We start from the raw sequence: 17,439 nt of genomic DNA, 5'->3' as shown, positions 1-17,439 counted from the left end.
GCTGCAAAGGATACAACTAGCCTAAAAGAGAAAGACTCAGTTGGTGAGAATGCTTCCACTTAATTCTCGGTGAGCATGGGGGTTGGGAAAGAACTATGTGTATGGAGCAGCATTCAAGCCCGGCACCTACCTCCACAATAAGGAGAAGAGAAGATGAAATAGAATCTAACCTCTAGGACAGGCCCTGTGGGGCAGTGACATATCCTAAGTGCAAAGCATAGTAGGATGAACTGCTGAAAAGGAGAGAAATCTATTGAGATGCCAATGCTTAGTCTCGAAATGACTAGGGTTTGAAGAAGGCCCAGGATGAAGGGAGTTAAGCATGTTTTGAAAAAGGTATAGAGTGCAGGAGTGACACAGACAAAGGGAAAGAATAATGATCTTTGCCTCTTAGAAATATGATGCTAGGTGAGGTTTCCTATAAGGTGCTCAGGAAGATGAAGTAATGCATTGCTGAAGAATCCTCAGTCCCTTAACCGGGGTGATGAGGTAAGTGAATTTCACCAATGTTCTGAGTGAAGAGAATTCCTGAGGAAGGAAGTCAGTTATAGGGTTAGCACAAGACTCCAAAGGACAGAAGGGCAGGTCCTTTCATTGGTTCCACTGTGATCGGTGGAGTGAGCATCAGTTTCCAGTGTTGCTAGTAACCCTGTGACCTTGGAAGATCCACTTCTCAAGAAAGTCATCTTCAAGGTCCTCTCTGGTTCTAACACTTTGTACAATCATAAGAAATGCAAGAATCATCCCTCAAGACTGGGGGTATGGCTCAAGTATGGTGCTTGCCTAGCAAGAGTGAGGCCCTGAGTTCAAACCCTAGGACTACTAAAAAAAAAAAAAAGAGTCATCCCTAAAGTTTCACTTTATAGAACAGATGGAAAGTAAAGCCAATAAAAAGTACTATAACAAGAAATCTGCCTTCATTTTCCCAGGGCTCCCCAAGACTCAAATCTACTACCAGAGTTGCCCAGAAGGTAGCAAAATGACTCGATCTGATTATCCAAGTCTTTCCCTCCCACAAAAGGAAGGGATAGAATAAAAAAGTAGGGAAAAGCAAGTAAAACAGGAGCCTCAAGGAATACATGTATGTGCTCCCCCCCCCAAACACCTGGGAATTAAGGAGGTACTTGGGTGCACTGAGGCTGGGCAGAAGAAATAGCCTCCTAGGCCCCACCCTTGTTTATTATTTAAGGCAGGTCCCAATCTGGTGGCATTTCATGGCCATACAAGGAATGCAAATGATTTCTACAATTCTGCTGCTTCTTTCTGTTCTTCTGAGACCCAATACCTTTGACACTGAGATATGAGCACAGGATATACAGTGAGGGTGCCTGCTTCAAATCTCACCTCTGTCATTTCTCAGCTGGGTAGCCTCAGAAAGTGTTAGTTATTATACCATTTGCCAGCTCAGCATTACCCTGTAGATAGGTAGTAGCCTGTGGAAGGTGTCTGTCCTTCCCCAGTTTCCTACAGAGATTAAGCAGCCTTTCCCAGTTCCCGTTCTGTCAACTATGTTTAAAGAGAAATGCCCCAGGAATAGTTACCTTCATATTGTCACAAGGAAAGGTTCTGGAACATTTCCTACTCCATATGCCCCTCCTTAATGATGGATGCTACCGTCCAAGATGAATAACCAACATTTGAAGAGTACGCTGCAGTTTTCCAAGTTCTTTGCATGCATCAGGTCATTCCCTTCATGGTAAGGAGTGTATTTCATCCTTACACACTTGTATGAGCCACAGATACCTTTCCCCTCATTTTACAAATATGCAAACTAAAACTTAGGTTCACAAATTGTCACGCATCTAGGAAGGAAGTTACACCAGGACTCAATACTGGGCCTCTGGCTGGTGGAGTAGCTCAAGTGGTAGGGAGCATGCCTAGCATGTGGCTGAGTTCAAACACTAGTACCATCCAAAAACAACCCCCCCACACACACACCTGGGCCTCATGACACTGCTTTCTCTACCATCCCATATCGTGTTGTCCAAGTTCACATCCTAGGAGCACAGGAGCTTGAATTTTATGGCCCTTTACAAACCCCAAAGGAAACAGAAACTTCCTCATTTTTCTCCCTGGGGGCCCAGACAAGACTATTAGGCTGAAGGACCACAGATCTGAGACAACTGCAAAGTACTGGGTCCAGGTTGTGGGGGGAGGGCACCCCAGAAGAGACCAAAGGCCCACAAGGGTGTGGAGTATTTGTTAGAACACAAGTAGGTCATGACAAAGACACAGGCATTCCAGATCACTAGGCAAGTCCAAAGGAGCATCCCAGAAAAATGCCCCAGGACCTAGATAAACCGACTCTCCCTCATCTCACACACGTCCTTGACTCTCCCTCATCCACACTTCTAGTGGAGAGGAAAATGGACAAGCTGCCGTCTGGCCAGACCTGAGAGCCTGATCAGAGTCAGACATACACACCCATGCACACTCAGCAAAGCAAGCTCAGAGCCATGGAAATCAAACCTTGGGCTCACCCACCAGCCAAAAGAGAAGCAGCTACAGCCTGGGTCTAGGGAGCCGGCTCAGAGCCACTGTCTCCTTCAGAAGCTGGCTGCCAGGCAGAGCTATAAAATGTGCCTTGACTTAATTTTTCCATGGATGCAACCCCAGAAGGGACTGCCAGGCTCTGGAGGAGCTCAGATTCCAAAGGCTCACGGCCTCTGTGCTCAGGGAGACCTTCCTACAGTTGGCGAGAGGGAGAGAACTTGGGGGTCAAGGTGGCCACCTCTGGGCCATTTCTTTTCCTAGTATCTTTCCAAAACCTAGAACAGCAATAGAATAAGTTTTCATTCAGGATTCAGGGCTGGAATTCAGTGCAAATTGCTTACATCTGCTTGGCCATATCCCAGACAATCAGGTAGTTTAGAAAAGGAGGGGCAGCACTGGCTCAATTCTGAGAGCCTGGGTAGCTGTGTGCTAAAGAATCTCTGGTGCCTGCTGAGAGTAGCCACCCCAGGACACAGAACTCCCCAACAGAGTTGAGGAAAAAAAACATCATCGGGGCAGCAAGAGACAATAGAGATTCCACCTCAGGCATGACTGGTGGGACTGGGCCAAGGAGGCCACAAAGACTCCCAAAGAAAGTGGAGATGGAGGGAGAGAAGGTTGGCTTGAAGGAGCAAAATGATGGCAGATTCCAAGCACACACATTTTTACCTCCGACAACTAGGGTGTGTACACTAACCTCATGCATTTGGTAACCTCTTTCCACAATCCAGGAGCCTGCCAAGCCCCTGGGCTCCCCACCCCAACTTGGCAGCCTTGTCTGAGCTTCCTGCTGTGATTGCACCCCCCCAACATCAAAGCCATGGCTGTTGGGAGCCGAAAATGGGAGACAAGTACAGGCTAGGAGAGCAGCGCCTTCCCTGAATGCCGAGGAACTCCAGGCCTGAGGGTCCCTCTCCCTCTTCCAAGCTTACTGTCTCCCTTTGCTGCAGTAGCCTTATAAGGGAGAAACCAATTCTATCCTCTGCCTGCCTAAAAAAAAATGTATATAGTCCCTAGACTGGAAGCTGACTCTTCGTCCACTGCACGAGAAGGCACCATCCCATCACCCCCACTCTAGGACACATTTTGCTTTTTATTTCTCGTCTTAAACAAACAAATAAACAAACCCTAAAGCCGTTGGTTGGCTCCGATCGCCCTGCAGCTGAGAAGCCAGGAAGTGTGTTGGGAGAGAAGGAGGTGGCTGGAGGTGCCCGGCCCGCGAGGCCCCGCGTTGTGGGCGCGCAGTGGGGCTGGGGGTGAGCAACCTGCTGGGCGCCGGGGCTGGAGCTCGGCTTGCACGGCGATCACCGCTCAGCCCGCCGCGGGGCAGCCTCGGCGCTTCCATTGTTGCCCCTCGCTGTTGCCATGTTGGAGAGGGAGCCCCTTGACCTCTGCTGCCGCGGCTCGCGGGTACTCTGCAGACCCCCAGGCTGGTGCTCCGGGATGCGTGCGTGTCCTACCTGCGCTGGTTGCGGGCTGTGCTGCAACACCCGACGGGTGGTGAGCTCGGCGACGTGGGCTGCTCGCTGTGCTGCTCCAGGCGTCCCTTGCACCAGCGCGATGTGGGGTGGCCGGCGGGCCGCGCTCCGCCTGCTCCCCGGCCGCTTCCCTCTCCCGCCTCCCGCCGGCCCTGGGTCCCCGGAGCAGGGGGCAAGCAGCGAAAGAGGCAAGGACCAGCCCAGGATGGGGGTGCTCTCCGCCGAGAGCAAGCACGAGCTCGCAATCAGGCAACCCCGGGTGAGACAATAGCGGGAGCAGCGAGCGAGAGCGGAGAAGCCATCTCCCGGACAGCCGGCGCACTGCACGCCGACGCGAGGCTCGGCCAGACCCGGCCTGGACAGACTGCCGCCCCGCCGCCTGCTCCAGCCGCAACGCTGAATCGCCGCGAGCCGAGGGCGGGGCGGCGGCGGCGGGAACCCCGGCCGCGATCTCCCCTCCCTCGCTCCCTCCCCACCTCCCTCGCTCGCTTGCTCGCTCGCTCGCTGGCCCTCTCTTCTCCCGCCCTCCGCACCGTGCGTGGGGGAAGAGAAACGCGCTGGCATCAAATGCTGCTCTGCAAACCCCCGAGCCAGGATTCCCGCATCCCACTTGCGTGAGGGTTTTTGCAGATGGTCTACTTTTCCCTGCTGGAACCCCTTGGTTTTGGATCAGATGAAAGCAAGGCAAATCATTCTGCTAGAAGTGACACAGGGCGGAGGTTCAGTTATATATTCAGGAATATCCCCATAATTATGCTAGTGATGCCGGAAAAAACCCTTCCTTGAGGAGGGAGGTGTAGGTGGGGGAGGCTGTCTTGGCACTTCACACTCTTTCCCACCTAAGGGGGGAGGGGAAGCAGAGGATCCTGTAACCCAACTCAGGTAGGAAAAAAACCAAAAACATGTTCATACAATATGTTACATTCCAAAATTTGACACTGGGTACCTTTTTACGAGTACTGGTCTCCAGAAGCAGTTTTCCTAGAGGCTCCGCCCAAAACTTGGCCAGCTCCTCATTTGCATAATAGCTATGATCTCTGATCTCCAAGTACCTTTTCCTCAAACGTGGACCTAGTGCTCTTCTGCTGCCGTCCTTCCTTTCTTTTTTTCTAGCCTGTCACACTGTGAAGATCAACACCTGGTCCTCTGCCTCTTGGTCTCAAGCCACACTGTCTTGCTCAAATGGCCACAGCTCCCCAGCCAAGGCTCCCATGGAAACAGCTGCCAAGCTTCCCCTTGCCTGGCCTCAAGGAAACATTTAAGATGCTACCACTCCAGTCTGTCGTGGGTTCACTAGAGTTTAAAAAAAAAAAAAAATCAGAATTAAAAAAGATGTGGGATCTTTAAATTTTTTCTCATTAATATGAAACTGCAACAATCCTGAGCAGAATTCTCCAGGAGACAATACTAGAGTTGTAGAATTATGTACTTGAAAGAGAGTCTAGAACCCAATAAGAAGATAAATAACTATCTCTTGGGAAGAGAATTTGAGTAACTTGAGGAAGTACTACATAGGGGAGGCAAAGATCAGGAGGATCACAGTTCAAAGCCACCTCAGGCAAATAGTTCACAAGACCCTATCTTGAAAAAAACCCAACACACAGAAAAAAAGGGCTGGTGGAGTGGCTCAAGGTGTACTGAGTTCAAGCCCCAGTGCCGCAAAAGAAAAAAAAGAAGTGAGTTCAGGGGCTGGATTCAAGTGGTAGAATTCTTGCTTAGGATGTGTGAGGCCCTGGGTTCAGTCCCTAGTACTGCGAAAGGATTTCTTGGGATATTGTTTTGTTGTCATATAAAGTAAAATCTGGATAAATGCAATTTAATTATAAGCAGCCCTGGGTGAGGAGAAACCTGAGAGAGGAAAGACCTAGTTTGTGTGTCTCTACTCACTGCCATGCGACCCTATGTAATCCATTTCCCTCTCTGAGCAACAATAGCATCAAGGGGCTGGGTGCTCAGTGGTAGAGCACATGTACCCCAGCACTAATTAATAAATAAAATGACATTGCCCTCATCTGCCACTCTAGGCTGGCATGAAGCCTATGGGAGAGACACTAACAGACATGTTTTGACAACGGTAAGCAGCCTGCCCTCAGTATGGGATGCTATTCCTGATCCTCACGAGGCACACAGGTTACACAGATCTGTTTGTTCACTTGCTCTTTCCGAGTTGCTCACAGTATGAATATCCATGACAGCTTACTCTGATCAGGCCGAGCTCAGCAGTCCAGACAACAGAGTAGAATGGCGGCCATTGGTGGTTCCATGCTGGAGAATGGACTAAAGTGGAAAACTAACAGGAGATAATCCTGGGGAGCTGGCTGGAAGACCAGCTCGACGCCTTTATAATGCATTTTGGTAAGGAGAAAAAATAGGTAAAAAGAAACCAGTGCATGTCCAAAAGTTTAGATTTTGTAGGTGACAGGGAACCTGAGTGTGGACAAATGGAACTGGGGAGTTTCTGGCATATCATAGAAGAGGATTTGGAAGATGTGCTGCATGCCTTTCCCTTTCCCCTGCAAATCCTTCCTGTCCTCTGGCTTCTTATTGGGGGTTAGCCAATGGGGGGGGAGGAAGGGGCTGGTCACCAAGGGGCTGGCTGCCACCCTCAACCAAAGTTCTTATCTTCCTTTCCCTTCCCTCTGTCTCCCTTGTTTCAGATAATCACTCCCTTTGGAGATGGAAGTATCCATGTATATTGATGTATATTGCAATGCTGGGGAGTGAACCTGGGGCCTCCAATATGCTAGACAAGGGCTCTACCATGGAGCTACACCCCAGCCTTTGTTTTTGTATTATTGTTTTTCTTTTTTTGAACTCTTCTCAAATTACCTCTCAAATTGGAGTGTGCCATTTGCTCCCCACTAGGACCTGGCTGATACAGGTCAGGAATGCAGGCTGGGAGTGAAACAGCCATGGAAGGCCATGGCTACATTCTGGCCACAAGATTAGGGAATCTCAAGACTAGCAGAGATGAAAAGGAACAGGAGATAGCACATCAAATAAACAGTATTCGACAGTGTATTTAGAGTAAGGAGCATGTGTGTGTTTGTTGGTGGGGAGGGGAATTCTGAATCACTCTCCTCTTGATAACTTAGGAATTGGTAGCAGGGGGTGCATTCCCTAAGTTAGGGACTATTAGTAAGACAGGACCCAGGTGTTGGGGGAGCAATCATGAGTGTTGGACTTGAGGTGCTTCTGTAATATCTAGGTGGGGATGTCTAGTAGGCAGATGACATGAAATTAAACTCAAAGTAGAGCTGTGAACAAGTGGTATCAATGTTGGACTATAGTTTACAGATGCTTAGTGACATTATAGCATAGGGTCACCCAGGTGGTCATACAGAGGAAGAAAGAGGGCTACAAAAGAAATCAAGAAAAACCAGAGAGATAGGAGAAAACCTGGAGACCAGAATGTGAGAAAGTACAATGGAGGTTGTCAGGAAAGAATGATAGCACAAATGCGGTGAGGACATCAGGAGGGAAAGGCTAGAAAATGTCCTTTGTTACCTGAGACATGAGAGCAGTCACAGTGAAACCAGGTTCCAGTGGCTTAAATATAAAAGACATATTCCAGAAGCCTGACACCTAAAGAGAAGACTTTAAGGCGGGAGCTTGAAGGAAATGCAGGATCAATAGGGAGATTTTTTTTTTTTCTTTTTAAGATAGGACAGAATTAAACATGTTCATAGATTGAGAGAGATGTGACCAAGGAAAGAGAGAGAGAGAGGATGAATGAAAAACATCCCAGGGAAGGAGAGGGGACCCAGGAATATGGGAGTGTAGTTGCTTGGGACGTCTTTGAGAGGAGAGATGCACAAGCAGATGACTTGTCATTGGTAAACTTGAGGCTAGACTTTGAGAGAACTGGTCGCTCCCTGATAATCTCTAAGCAATCTGCTAAGAGAAAGAAGGTTAAGGTGGGTTGAAGACTTAAGGAAAGGGGTTAAGGTTAAAATGGCAGCAGGAAAGAATGAGAGGGGTATAAAGTGGTCGAGGACCTAAGGGCCCTAGTTCAGTCCTCAACACTTAAAAAAAGAAAGTCACAGGAAGGACTGAGAGCAGCAGCTTCTCACAGAACATAGCATTAGCAGAGTTGAGGGTACAGCTGGGATTCGCTATTCTAACGACATGGCTTTAATCTGAACGTTTTCCTCCTCTTCCTCTGTAGCCTTTGGAAGCCCAGGTGTAAAATGTTAGGTCATGGTCGGGGGGTTTGCAAGATAGGGACAGTGGAAGGATAAAGAAGAAAGAGGGCTCTTGACAAAAGAGGAGGTGTCCGCAGGGGCACCTGGGAGTGAAGCTGAGAAAAGGCTGTGAATCTTGAGGAAGGAGGAGTAAAAAACTTGACTATCTGTAGTCTTATTCCTCCTTTGGTCTTTTCTCCAGCACAAATACCCGTTTCCCCTACTGAAAATAAACTAGTATATAGGGCATTGGATTTTTTTTTTTTTTTTGCGGTACTGGGTCTTGAACTCAGGACCAACACCTTGAGCCATTCCACCAGCCCTTTTTTGTTCTTATTTACCACAATTTGTTCTTACTGAGTTCCTGGCAGTTCCTGGAATGCACAGCTTTCTCACCTGGGACCTTTCAACAAGTTTTAATCACTGCCTGGAAAGGTTCTCCTACCCTCTATCCCTGCCTCTATCCTTTTCCCTTCCATGGTTGGCTCTCTTCATGGTATGCAGAAAAGAATGACCTTCCAAAGGAGGAAATGGCCACTTCCAAATCTCTGGAACATGAGTGTGTTCTATTACAAGGCAAAAGGATTTTTACAGATATGGTTAAACTAACGAGCTGGGGATTAGCCTGGATTATCCAGGTGGGCCCATTCTAATCATACCAGCCCCTGAAGTTGAGAATCTTTCCCAGCTGAAGTCAGAGAGACATGATGATAGAGGAATAGCCAAAAAAATGCAATGCTGCTGGCTTCTTTTTTTTTTCAGTACTGTGATTTAAACACAAGGGTCTACACCTTGAGCCACCCCACCAGCCCTTTTTTGTGATAGGGTATCATGAACTATTTTCCCTGGGCTGTCTTCGAACATTGATCCTCCTGATCTCTGCCTCCTGAGTTAGCTAGGATTACAGGCGTGTGCCGGCTTTTGCTGGCTTTTGAGTGGAAGTCTTGAAACCAAGAACCTGAACATTCTGTAGAGACTGGAAAAGGCAGGCCATCGATGGTCCCCTGTAGCTTACAGAAGGAATAGCTGACACCTGGATTTTAGCCTACTGAGACCATGGTGAATGTCTGACCTGCGATCTGTAAGGTAATACCAATCCACTAAACCTGGGGTGATTGGTTACAGCAGCCATAACAAACACTCCCCAAACTTCAGGAAACTTCCCTACAGGGCTTCCTAAGAGCTCTACATAAACCCAGTAGCTGCCTGGACTGTAACACTAATTATGGGATGTTGTAATTGTCTACTTTTTTCTCAGTTGAGGCAGGGACAGATAAGGGCAGATGGACAAGAAGCTTTTTAAGGGCAAGAAAATCTCTACTGTGTTCACCTTTGAATTTCCAGGTTTAATTCATTGTCTGATTCAAAGCTGCTGCTCAATAAATACCTTGTGAACAAGTGCATGAATGCAGACCTGAATCTAATTTACAGGAAGAAACAGAGTGACTGAGCTGGGTGATGGGAAACTCAAAAGCTTAAGATTTCCATGGTAACAAGAACAGCTAGGCTCCTGGTCAGGAGCAGTGACTGAAATCAACAACTAGGGAAGGTGATGGAATTTGTTGACCTGTTCTGAATCCTCTCCAGTCTCTGCTGTAGGATTGATCTAGTCTGTTAAATGAATTTGAGTTAAAAGTGAAAAAGGTAGTATTTGGAACACTTTTAAAATCCTTTAGTAAACTTTGTTTAAAAGATTTGAGTGTCTTTGAGGTGACTGGATATTGAAAATGGGGTAGGGACACTCTGCAAATTGTGTGTGTGTGTGTGATGACAGAGATTGAAACCAGGGCCTATGCTCGTACTAGACAAGCCTTTGCCCCGGAAGCACGCCTTCAGACCCTCTGTAAATACATTCCATTTAGGACTTAGGCAGGGAGTTTGGAAACCTGATGGTGTGGATGTTGATATGGAATCACATCCTGGCTGTAGATATTAAGGGATGACTTGTGACATACAGAAGGGTCTTGCTGACCCATAGCCTCCACAGCCTGTGAAAAATGACAGCCCCAGTCTGGTTACCCAAGGTCAAGAACACCCCTGCTAGGCATGTGGATGATAAATAACCCAGTGTCCCAAGGTTAATGACTCATTTACCCAGTTCCCCAGGACTGACCACCCCATGTCTGCAGACCCTAATAAAAGCTTGAGGTCTTGGAACCTCCAGTGCAGCACTCCTTCTTGAGCCTGCCCACACTCCCATCTGGAGAGTGCACTTTTTCTCTGCTTTGTTTTGCATTAATTAACCTGCTCCTGCTTGTCTCCTCTGACTCCAATCCTCAAATTCTTTCTCTGATGAGACCAAGAATTTTCTGGCTCCTAGACCCAGGACCCAAATCCAAAGACACATTGACTTCTTTGTGTGTGTGTGCATGTGTGGTACTGGGGCTTGAACTCAGGGTCTTCACCTTGAGCCACTCCACCAGTCCTATTTTTGTGAAGGGTTTTTCGAGATAGGGTCTCAAGAACTATTTGCCTGGGCTGGTTTAGAACTTTGATCCTCCTGATCTCTGCCTCTGAGTAGCTAGGATTACAGGCGTGAGCCACCAGTGCCTGGCCACATTGACTTTTTAATCCCTTGATGCTGATTGGCTCTGCAGTCAATCCCACTTCTTAATACCTTTTGATATGACATTTGAGGGCTGCATTGTTCAGAGAGTATTTCTCCCAGTGTCTGAGTTCTTAATGCTGTGCAAGATTCTTGGCTGCTGGCCTCCCACTGTTCAGAGAGGAGGAGGGTAGAGGACCCACTAGAAACCCAGGCTGCTCTCAGATTAGAGTCATTAGGCTAAAAACACTGTCAGAGCCTTCAGAGCCTTTTTTTGCTCTTTCCTTTTTTTTTTTGTTTTTTGTTTTTTGTTGTGGTACTAAGGTAGTAACTCAGGACCTACATCTTGAATCACTCCACCAGCCCTTTTTTGTGAAGAGTTTTTTTTGAGATAGGGTCTCATGAACTATTTGGCTTCAAACCGTAATCCTCCTGATCTCTGCCTCCTGAGTAGCTAGGATTACAGGCATGAACCATGGGTGCCCTGCCATCAGAGACTTCTTGGCATGAGTTCTCTGTACCATGCAGCTTTTAGTATCTTGTAAAAAGTCTCAGCTCCAAAGATTTTATCCAGTGATGATAGAAGTCTGGGTCTCTGAGTAGGCAGCTATACTTGGTGTTGGTTTGGGGAGCTTTTTAAATATGTCCCCCATTGGCCTAAAATTCCACCATTAGAGATGTGCCTTCTGGCTCTTGAATACTATGATATTTAACTCACAACTATCTCCATGCTGCATACGAGCCATGAATCACTATGGAAAATCTAGGATGAGCAAGACAACATCTTACCATTGGCCTAGACCTGCTCAAGTCCCCATGGAAACAGCCTCTGTGCCCAGTGCCACCACTTAATCCACCACTTGCCTACCAGAAGAAGGAGGACACTGTGTAAAGGTCCAGGCAACAAATGAAGCCACTGATGGGGCAAGAAAGTGAGAACTACCAATATAAATCTCTCTTACCCCAGAAGTCCCCCCACCACCACGAAGAGTTGATGGTGAGGTTTTTTCAAAGCAGAGAAGCCTAATGAATTAGAGAATAAAGATCATTCTCCTTTAAAACAAGCATGTATCAGCAAAATGAAAAGGCAGCCTACAGAATGGGAGGGAAATATTTGCAAACCCTATAAAGAGGCTAATAGTCAAATACATAAGGAACTCATGTAACTCAGTACAAAACAAAAAGTAACTTGATTAAGAAGTAGGCAAAAAGACCTGGGTAGACATTTTCTTTTTCTTCCCCCCACCTCCTTTGGCAGTGGTAGGGTTTGATCAGAGTCTTGCATTTGATAGCAGAGACTACCACATAAGCTGTACCTCTGGCCCCATGAGTAGAAATTTTTGAGTAGACAGTTCCCCCCCCCCCCCCGCCGCAAAAAAAGATATTCAAATGGCCAACAGGTCTATAAAAAGGTGCTTGTCATCACTAATCATCAGAGAAATGCAAATCAAAACCACAATGAGCTACCTGTTGGGATGCTATTATTGGAAAAACAAGAGATAACAAGTGCTGGTGAGGATGTGGAGAAATGGTACTCTTTCACACTACTGGTGGGATGTAAATTAGAAAAGCCACTATGGAGAATGATATGGAGATTTTGTTTAACAAACAAAAACTACCATAGAGACCAGCAACCTCACTTCTGGAACTTATCCAAAGAAAATGGAATTAGTATGTCAGAGAGACATCTGTGCACCTATGTTTATTGCAACACTATTCTTAATAGCCAAGAAATGGAAACGACAAGTGTCCATCAGTAGGTGATGGATATAGAAAATGTGGCACATATATATCATGGAATACCATTTGGCCTTAAGATGAAAGAAACCAGCTAGGCACCAGTGGCTCACGCCTGCAATCCTAGCTACTCAGGAGGCAGAGATCAGGAGGATCAAGGTTCTAAGCCAGCCCGGGCAAATAGTTTGTAAGACACTAGTTTGAAATAACTCATCACAAAAAAGGGCAGGTGGAGTGGTTCAAGGTGTAGTCCCTGAGTTCAAACCCCAGTACCATAAATAAATAAATAAAATGAAGAAAGAAAGAATAATAAAAAAAGAAAGCAATCGTATCATTTGCAACCACCTGGGTGAACTTGGAGGATTTTATACTACGTGATGTAAGCCAGATGCAGAAAGACAAATTCTAAGTGATCTCACTTATGTGGAATTCAAAAGAGTTAACCTCACAGAAACAGCAAAATGGCCATTACCAGGGGGAGGCGGGGAGGGAAATGGGGAGATGTTACTCAAAAGGTGCAAACTTTCAGTTATTAATTTTGGGGATCAAATGTACAGCATGGTGACTATAGTTAATAGTGCTACACTGTAGTTCCTCAGAGTGTAGATCTTAAGCACTCAACACACACACACTACAGTTTAAAAAAATTGGTGGATAAAATGAAGCTTAGGCACTAGAGTCCTCAAATACAAAATCTGTGAGTCTAGCCTGCCCTCTAGTGGCCTGATGAAGTTCAATAGCCCATGTCAAATTAGAAGCTTCAAGAAGCACTCCAGGAAGGTTTTATGCACCTGTGATGGTGTTGGCACGATGACACAGGTGACACAGATTCACGTCACGCTACCTCAGTGGACCTTGCAGTGTTAACAAATCAAACATTCAAAACCCCGCCATTGCCTGTAAAAATTATTCTTCTTAGCCTAACCCAAGCCTGGTTAAGCCTCCTATTGGCTCTACCTCTCTCTACATCCCTGCACTCCAGCCAGGGATACTGGAGTGTTGTTCCCGAGTTCGTGTCCTGGCGCAGCCATTCCACCAGGTTAAGTGATTCACCATTCTCTAAATGTACCTTGCGCTCCCCACGATCCTTTCTGCTGTGCCTAGCTTACTGCTTGCAGAAATAGAAGGTACTCAATAAGCAATGTATTTTCGTTATTTTGTTTTGTTGTTGTTGTTTTGAGACAGAGTCTCCCTATGTAGCCCAGGCTGGAACTGAAAATCCTCCTGCCTCAGCCTCCTAAATGCTGGGATTATAGAAGTGCTCCACCATGCCTGGCTCTAAGCAATGTACTGGTTGGAAAGTCCCATTTAATCTATTTAACTTTAAATAGCGGGCCTTATCATCCTGAAGGAAAAGGAATGTGATGTGACAAGGTAGGGAAAAAAAAGTATTGAAGTCCCCTTTATCTAGTCTTGTCCTTTTAAGGGGACATGAACACACTATTTCTCTTCCTTAAAAATTCTGAGATATAATTCATTCCCACATTTCATTCACAGAAACAGAACAAGACGTTTTTCCTCATCTTCATACAATGGGTGCTCAAGAAATATGACTAGATAAAAAAAATACATTTTTTTTGGCTCATTACAATTTTTTCCAAGGCATTTTGACACTGCTTGTTTCAACTCAACTCTGATATGTAGTTCTTTGCTGAAAACAGCCACCCTGGCAAACATCATGGAGGTCTCTCACAAACACTCTTTCATAAGCCCTACCTTCTGTCTGTCCTCATGTCCTGCCACTCCCAGCCTTGAATTTGTATTGCATTTATTAATTCATGCTGAAGTTGTTCGCTTTGGTGTCTGCCTTCTTGCTAGACTGTCGGTAGGATCCATGCTCAGAGCTTGTGCCTAAGGTACAACAAATGATGGATAAATGTTTGTTGCATTAAATTACTACTTGTGCATTTTGAGTAGTAAGTTTGAGCTTTTTACCATTAACAGAATGGTAAAAAGTTTAGATTTGGGGCTGGGGTGTGGCTCAAGTGGTAGGGCTCCAGTGAGGGTGAGGCCCTGAGTTCAAACCCCATACGGCCAAGAAAAAAAAAAATAGATTTAGAACTTATCTGAGAGTTCATTTATCCAATTTCCCTCATTTTATACACGTAGAAACCCAGGCCCTTTCAGGCTCACACAGTCTGTTGGTCATTGTTCTAAGAGAACCAGACAATTCTAGGAAAGGAAAATCCCTCCAACTGAGGCTGTGCTATGTTCATTGTGTTCAGAAGCCTCAAGTTCCCAGAAATAAAAATAAATTCCCTATCAGTCCTTGAAATTTCCTAATTCTCTGTTCCACACCCTATGCGTCACTGTTGATGACAGGAAAAAGTTGAACTGGAGACATACTCCACGTTGTGTACAAATACTGCATTGGAAGGATTCATCTTGCTAGCTGGTCTTCAACACTGCAACTTGCCTGAAAGGAGAGGAAAAGAGAAGTCAGAATTTGAATTCCAAGTCTAAAGTCCCGGCTCTGTAATGGAAATTCAGACCCACCTCTCCACGGTCACTTCTGTTCTCGTACAGAAGGGCACTTCTGCTCATCAATCAAATGACGCTCTTTCTTTTGTGCTTTATCTAACAGCTCCATCACCTGGTGAATGGAAGTGTTTTTTTTTATTAATGAGGAAAAAATGTACTCTGTTTGAATAGAATAAAATGAAGAGGTCCTCTTAGGGAAGTGATAGAAGAGAGAAAAAGTTATAAACCCTAAATCTGAAGTCTGAATGTTTATCTTGTTTGCCTGTTTTTCTGAAATTTATACCATTTATTTCGTCTTACAGAGTTTATTAGATATTGGCAACTTATCAAACCTGAAATACACAAAGACCTTGAAAAGTGCACGTATTAAGTCAATGAAATAAAAAAGGAAATACGTGTTTGTTTTATTTATCTTATTAAGGAAGCACTTTGAAGCTGACTAAGATCGAAATTTAACTTGTTAAAGAGGAAGCAAGCTATTTACCATTATATGAAGTAGAGAAAAGCGAACGCTTTATCCAGGGCGCCCGGATAGCTCAGTCGGTAGAGCATCAGACTTTTAATCTGAGGGTCCAGGGTTCAAGTCCCTGTTCGGGCGGTCGTAGTTTTTGCAGTTAATTCCACATATACGACGCCAGGAGGGAACAGTTAGTAAAGTTTGCTTCTTTACTTTTCATTGGTTTCAGAATACTGGTAAACGTGTTCTCAGGGAGGAAAATGTGATTGTGCAAAGTCATTTAACTTCTTGGCGAGTGTCGAGGTTTTGTACGGTGACGGGGAGGAATTTGCTAATTGAGAAAAGGGAAAACAAACCAAAAACCGGAACTGCCGTGTGTTCTCACCACAAAAACACCGTGAAGTATAGGAAGTCGTGAATACGCTAATCAGTTTAATGTCGCCAGAAATATGTACATGTAAGGTAATGCATACGTTAGTTAAATTGATTTAGCCGTAAATATGTGCAAGTTTTACTTGACCGTTGAAGAGTGAATGGGGAAAAAAAGGAAGGCGCCCGAACAGGGACTTGAACCCTGGACCCTCAGATTAAAAGTCTGATGCTCTACCGACTGAGCTATCCGGGCTCTTGCTGAGACGCTTGCGTCCTTCACTCCTTTACATAAGAACGAGGAACCTCGCGATAGGCTCCTGCGCGGCGCGAGATTCCTGCGCAGCAGAGCGCTCCGCTGGGCTCTGCGCTCTCCCTACGTCACCAGCTAACTCAGAGCTGCGAGACGGCACGTGCCTGGTAACCGTGTCTAGTGGCTTTCTTTGATCTGTAGCTAAACAGGTCCAACATCAAGAGAACCGGGAGGTAGCGCTTTGGCAGCGCTGAGGAGACATAGGGCCTATTTTATCCTTGGTAACAGAGTGAACATGAGGCTAAAAACTATGGGAAAAAAAAAGTCTGTCTAAAAGAGCCTTCTGTGCTGAGGCTATGATAGAGAAGGTGTCCTGTAGGTCACCTGAAGGCGTTCAAGTAGTTTTCTGTGGCCCAAGCCCAGGAGGAGGTCCGCAGAAGTGGCTTTGGGGCAGAGGCGCTGCTAAGCCCAGGAGACAGGAGAGCTGAACCTCGCCGTCCCGCAAAGGGATCGCACTGATCTTGGCCTTAAAGATTCTCCTTCGGCATCCGTCAGTAGAGCACAGCCCTCTGCTGTGGAGCTGGGTTGAGAATTACTCGTGGCGGGGCTTTGAGAGCGGGACCCTAAAAGGTCTTCATCAGCCGATGTGGTTTTCCCTTAATTCCATCCTTAACTCTTCTGAGTGATGACTTTGGTCCAGTAATACCAGTTTTAAGAACTTGTCCTAAAGAAATGGGTTTGTACAGAAGATCTGACTAGAGAACAGATCACAGCATTTTAATTGAAACTAAAATGTGACCATATAAATTACGGTACAGCCGTAATATGGAAGGTTATGCCATGTTATAGAAGAATATGATGAGAAAAACTGCAAAATATTGTTAGGAAATATTTTACAGCAGTGGTTTGGGTTTTTTTTGTTTTGCATATATGAGCATTGAAAAACTGAACGGGTAATTGCTTTATACTCAAGGCCTGGGTTCTGAAGGTAGGTGCCTCTGTTTGAGCCCAGACTGTGTGAGTTTGATCAAGCTACTCCTCTGCCTCTTCTGCAATGGGATGATTGTGAGAATTAAATAAGACACTATATGTAAATTGTTTAGAACAGTGCCTGCCACAAAATAGGTGTATAGGAAGTCATATAAAGACTTCCACAGACGCTTAACATATTTGATTGGAGTGGACGGAGCTGTAGAGATTCTTGAAAGCTGACAAAATTAATTTCAGGCAAAAGGAAGAACTTTATCCCATCAGCAAAAGTCTGGCACATTAATAGTCCAAGTTCCCACTCAAAGGAGCACACATTAGGCTTGTTCCAATCAGGTTACATGAAAAACAATAGTAGGCTGGTAGTGTTCAAGTGGTAAGAAGTGCGTTTTTAGCAAATAACAAGTATGAGGCCCTGAGTGCAAACCCCAGTGCCACAAACAAAACAAAACAAA

At 45.7% G+C, this 17,439-nt stretch overlaps 1 protein-coding gene and 2 non-coding genes across 7 annotated transcripts in view; 1 reads left to right on the top strand and 2 right to left on the bottom strand.

The window, feature by feature from the left end:
- Pik3c2b (phosphatidylinositol-4-phosphate 3-kinase catalytic subunit type 2 beta) overlaps nucleotides 1–4,394 on the bottom strand; it is a 67,153-nt gene extending 62,759 nt beyond the window's left edge. For 3 of the 5 annotated variants that reach the window (XM_074048553.1, XM_074048554.1, XM_074048552.1), the window contains exon 1: nucleotides 3,954–4,393. The gene's annotated coding sequence lies outside the window, so the exon portion shown is untranslated. Of the gene's footprint in view, nucleotides 1–3,620; nucleotides 3,861–3,953 lie in introns of those variants that run through there. The other 2 variants (XR_012439033.1, XM_074048555.1) reach the window with 2 other exon arrangements.
- An 11,049-nt stretch (nucleotides 4,395–15,443) lies between these two features.
- Nucleotides 15,444–15,516, top strand: Trnak-uuu (transfer RNA lysine (anticodon UUU)). Its single transcript has one exon. It is a non-coding gene; the product is annotated as a tRNA-Lys (tRNA).
- A 411-nt stretch (nucleotides 15,517–15,927) lies between these two features.
- Nucleotides 15,928–16,000, bottom strand: Trnak-uuu (transfer RNA lysine (anticodon UUU)). Its single transcript has one exon. It is a non-coding gene; the product is annotated as a tRNA-Lys (tRNA).
- Between the last annotated feature and the right edge of the window lie 1,439 nt (nucleotides 16,001–17,439).

This window comes from Castor canadensis, chromosome 11, assembly GCF_047511655.1.
Source record: "Castor canadensis chromosome 11, mCasCan1.hap1v2, whole genome shotgun sequence".
NCBI classification, from domain to species: Eukaryota; Metazoa; Chordata; class Mammalia; order Rodentia; family Castoridae; genus Castor; species Castor canadensis.
This window is presented reverse-complemented; position numbering and strand designations above follow the sequence as displayed.